Source organism: Schistocerca serialis, unplaced genomic scaffold (genome assembly GCF_023864345.2).
Source record: "Schistocerca serialis cubense isolate TAMUIC-IGC-003099 unplaced genomic scaffold, iqSchSeri2.2 HiC_scaffold_947, whole genome shotgun sequence".
Lineage (NCBI taxonomy): Eukaryota > Metazoa > Arthropoda > Insecta > Orthoptera > Acrididae > Schistocerca > Schistocerca serialis.
The window spans coordinates 17,501-22,500 of record NW_026048570.1 but is presented as its reverse complement, the minus strand read 5'-3'; the positions used below and the strand labels follow the sequence as shown (position 1 = coordinate 22,500).

Genomic DNA, 5,000 nt, shown 5'->3' with positions numbered 1-5,000 from the left:
AACCTAACCCGTATTGTGCCTTAACCTAACCCGTATTGTGCCTTAACCTAACCCGTATTGTGCCTTAACCTAACCCGTATTGTGCCTTAACCTAACCCGTATTGTGCCTTAACCTAACCCGTATTGTGCCTTAACCTAACCCGTATTGTGCCTTAACCTAACCCGTATTGTGCCTTAACCTAACCCGTATTGTGCCTTAACCTAACCCGTATTGTGCCTTAACCTAACCCGTATTGTGCCTTAACCTAACCCGTATTGTGCCTTAACCTAACCCGTATTGTGCCTTAACCTAACCCGTATTGTGCCTTAACCTAACCCGTATTGTGCCTTAACCTAACCCGTATTGTGCCTTAACCTAACCCGTATTGTGCCTTAACCTAACCCGTATTGTGCCTTAACCTAACCCGTATTGTGCCTTAACCTAACCCGTATTGTGCCTTAACCTAACCCGTATTGTGCCTTAACCTAACCCGTATTGTGCCTTAACCTAACCCGTATTGTGCCTTAACCTAACCCGTATTGTGCCTTAACCTAACCCGTATTGTGCCTTAACCTAACCCGTATTGTGCCTTAACCTAACCCGTATTCTGCCTTAACCTAACCCGTATTGTGCCTTAACCTAACCCGTATTCTGCCTTAACCTAACCCGTATTGTGCCTTAACCTAACCCGTATTGTGCCTTAACCTAACCCGTATTGTGCCTTAACCTAACCCGTATTCTGCCTTAACCTAACCCGTGTTGTGCCTTAACCTAACCCGTGTTGTGCCTTAACCTAACACGTGTTGTGCCTTAACCTAACCCGTGTTGTGCCTTAACCTAACCCGTGTTGTGCCTTAACCTAACCTATGTTGCGCCTTAACCTACCCTATATTGTACCTTAACCTAACCTATATTGTACCTTAACCTAACCTATGTTGCGCCTTAACCTAACCTATGTTGCGCCTTAACCTAACCTATGTTGCGCCTTAACCTAACCTATGTTGCGCCTTAACCTAACCTATGTTGCGCCTTAACCTAACCTATGTTGCGCCTTAACCTAACCTATGTTGCGCCTTAACCTAACCTATGTTGCGCCTTAACCTAACCTATGTTGCGCCTTAACCTAACCTATGTTGCGCCTTAACCTAACCTATGTTGCGCCTTAACCCAACACACGTTGCGCCTTAACCCAACACACGTTGCGCCTTAACCCAACACACGTTGCGCCTTAACCCAACACACGTTGCGCCTTAACCCAACACACGTTGCGCCTTAACCCAACACACGTTGCGCCTTAACCCAACACACGTTGCGCCTTAACCCAACACACGTTGCGCCTTAACCCAACACACGTTGGGCCTTAACCCAACACACGTTGGGCCTTAACCCAACACACGTTGGGCCTTAACCCAACACACGTTGGGCCTTAACCCAACACACGTTGGGCCTTAACCCAACACACGTTGGGCCTTAACCCAACACACGTTGGGCCTTAACCCAACACACGTTGGGCCTTAACCCAACACACGTTGGGCCTTAACCCAACACACGTTGGGCCTTAACCCAACACACGTTGGGCCTTAACCCAACACACGTTGGGCCTTAACCCAACACACGTTGGGCCTTAACCTGCTCTGTAATTGTCATACGACGCGTTAAATTAGTGTAGTGTTGCCTAACTGCAACCCCCGCAATATAGTTTGCTACTCGCACTGCCCGGTCCCCAGAGTATCGCTTCATGTTAAACACCTTGCAGCTATACACTGTAATGCGGATGGCAGCAGGACGTACATGCTCAATGCCCTTCGCAGTTGTTCATTGGCATTCGCATGGCGAAGCACAGCCTACGTTGTGGTACGGCTTGTGTCAACTGTCCGCTGATGTTGTACGTCCAAATCACACACTGTACTGCACATTGGTCCTCATGTACTGAATGATACATCGTGGTACATGTGTGACCGTACCACGACTGCGCCAACAACGGCGAACCATACGGTCCAAATATTGTGCACTCAGCTACATGTCGTCTCCCTATAAGAGCTGGATTGCAGTATGGTATGCCGTGGATGGCGATCGGCATGAGCCGTCTGTTGATGTAGTGGCGCGTGTTGTCAGACGTAGTCGTCTCTTCTCACACACCGTGATAGCATGGTGCACTGCGTTCCACATCTGCGACATGCGACAGAGGCCGGTTGACAGTCGTTCGCGCAATGGACATCGCATACGTACGGGGGCCACCTTCCACGTGTTCGCGAAGCGTGCACATGTTGTTGCGTGTATGTGGGCAGACATAGTGTGTCGTGACACCTGACACAGGCATGCAACAATCGTTGAATTTGCAAATGGCGATGGACGTCTACGTTTGCTGGTGACGTTACGCAAATGAAGAACTGGTAAACCGTTGTGGTGCGGTTGTTCTCGCTAGAGGTGAATCAGTGATGGCGACGATCGGTTGAGCTACCAACCGGTTGTTTCAGCGATACCCACCATGCCCACGAACGTGAATGGCATGTGGGTGTGAAGCGATACGCGGCGGTGGCTGGGTGGGACCGTCCCCGGCCGGTGAGGGGGGGCCTCCCGGCGTGCTGGCCGCGCGGTGCGTGGGCGCACGCGCTACAGCCGGCTGGTGGGGGCGGCCAGTGGCAGGCGCGCCGGCCGACGGAGGCGGCAGGCGGCGTAGCTGCGCGCCGGCGCACCCTGCACGCGGCGCCGTGCGGCCAAAGTAGGTCCTCGCGGGCCCGGTGCGAAGCGCGGTGGACATCTGCAGTGTGCTGGTCCGATTGAGGACTGTGTGCGCTGAGGATGCGCCGCCGCCCGGCGCTCGGCGCCGCGACGCCGTCTGCTGCTCGGTCGCCTCTGCGGTTCTCGCAGGTGGATTGTATCGCAGCTGTGCGGACGTGTTGGCGCGTGCGCTGTGCTGGGAGAGTTCGCTTCGGCACCCAAGTGGGGCTTTTGTCCTTCTGTGGCGCTGGCGTTGGAGCTGCCGGCCACCGTAGGTGGCGCGTGTTGTCTCCCGCCGGCAATGCCACGACAGCACGCTCCCGGGCCTCTGTCGGCAGCGGCAAGCTCAGTTGGGAGCACGGGTGGTCGCACCTAAAGCGTCTACTCGCCAAACTCCGGGCGATTGCGCCTCTCTCGAACCCGACCAAGTACTTAGGACGGCGCTGCGCGCCGCCGGGACCTGAGAGGGTTTCGAGGTGTATTGTGCAGGGGAGCTCAGCCTCCTCCTGTTTGCAGAATAATTGAGCGGACGCTTGCGTGTTCGCGCGGGCCCCCGGGACACACTCCCGGGCGGCCGGCTGCTCAGCTCTAGTTGACGCAGCTCCCTGGTTGATCCTGCCAGTAGTCATATGCTTGTCTCAAAGATTAAGCCATGCATGTCTCAGTACAAGCCGCATTAAGGTGAAACCGCGAATGGCTCATTAAATCAGTTATGGTTCCTTAGATCGTACCCACGTTACTTGGATAACTGTGGTAATTCTAGAGCTAATACATGCAAACAGAGTCCCGACCAGAGATGGAAGGGACGCTTTTATTAGATCAAAACCAATCGGTCGGCTCGTCCGGTCCGTTTGCCTTGGTGACTCTGAATAACTTTGGGCTGATCGCACGGTCCTCGTACCGGCGACGCATCTTTCAAATGTCTGCCTTATCAACTGTCGATGGTAGGTTCTGCGCCTACCATGGTTGTAACGGGTAACGGGGAATCAGGGTTCGATTCCGGAGAGGGAGCCTGAGAAACGGCTACCACATCCAAGGAAGGCAGCAGGCGCGCAAATTACCCACTCCCGGCACGGGGAGGTAGTGACGAAAAATAACGATACGGGACTCATCCGAGGCCCCGTAATCGGAATGAGTACACTTTAAATCCTTTAACGAGTATCTATTGGAGGGCAAGTCTGGTGCCAGCAGCCGCGGTAATTCCAGCTCCAATAGCGTATATTAAAGTTGTTGCGGTTAAAAAGCTCGTAGTTGGATTTGTGTCCCACGCTGTTGGTTCACCGCCCGTCGGTGTTTAACTGGCATGTATCGTGGGACGTCCTGCCGGTGGGGCGAGCTGAAGGCGTGCGACGCGCCTCGTGCGTGCTCGTGCGTCCCGAGGCGGACCCCGTTGCAATCCTACCAGGGTGCTCTTGAGTGAGTGTCTCGGTGGGCCGGCACGTTTACTTTGAACAAATTAGAGTGCTTAAAGCAGGCAAGCCCGCCTGAATACTGTGTGCATGGAATAATGGAATAGGACCTCGGTTCTATTTTGTTGGTTTTCGGAACCCGAGGTAATGATTAATAGGGACAGGCGGGGGCATTCGTATTGCGACGTTAGAGGTGAAATTCTTGGATCGTCGCAAGACGAACAGAAGCGAAAGCATTTGCCAAGTATGTTTTCATTAATCAAGAACGAAAGTTAGAGGTTCGAAGGCGATCAGATACCGCCCTAGTTCTAACCATAAACGATGCCAGCCAGCGATCCGCCGCAGTTCCTCCGATGACTCGGCGGGCAGCCTCCGGGAAACCAAAGCTTTTGGGTTCCGGGGGAAGTATGGTTGCAAAGCTGAAACTTAAAGGAATTGACGGAAGGGCACCACCAGGAGTGGAGCCTGCGGCTTAATTTGACTCAACACGGGAAACCTCACCAGGCCCGGACACCGGAAGGATTGACAGATTGATAGCTCTTTCTTGATTCGGTGGGTGGTGGTGCATGGCCGTTCTTAGTTGGTGGAGCGATTTGTCTGGTTAATTCCGATAACGAACGAGACTCTAGCCTGCTAACTAGTCGCGTGACATCCTTCGTGCTGTCAGCGATTACTTTTCTTCTTAGAGGGACAGGCGGCTTCTAGCCGCACGAGATTGAGCAATAACAGGTCTGTGATGCCCTTAGATGTTCTGGGCCGCACGCGCGCTACACTGAAGGAATCAGCGTGTCTTCCTAGGCCGAAAGGTCGGGGTAACCCGCTGAACCTCCTTCGTGCTAGGGATTGGGGCTTGCAATTGTTCCCCATGAACGAGGAATTCCCAGTAAGCG

At 53.5% G+C, this 5,000-nt stretch overlaps 1 non-coding gene across 1 annotated transcript in view; it reads left to right on the top strand.

Annotated features, from left to right (window-relative positions):
- The first annotated feature begins 3,303 nt into the window (after window positions 1-3,303).
- LOC126453481 (small subunit ribosomal RNA) overlaps window positions 3,304-5,000 on the top strand; it is a 1,910-nt gene continuing 213 nt past the window's right edge. The window contains exon 1 of the ribosomal RNA XR_007584892.1: window positions 3,304-5,000. This exon is cut by the window's right edge and continues 213 nt beyond it. This is a non-coding gene — a ribosomal RNA (small subunit ribosomal RNA).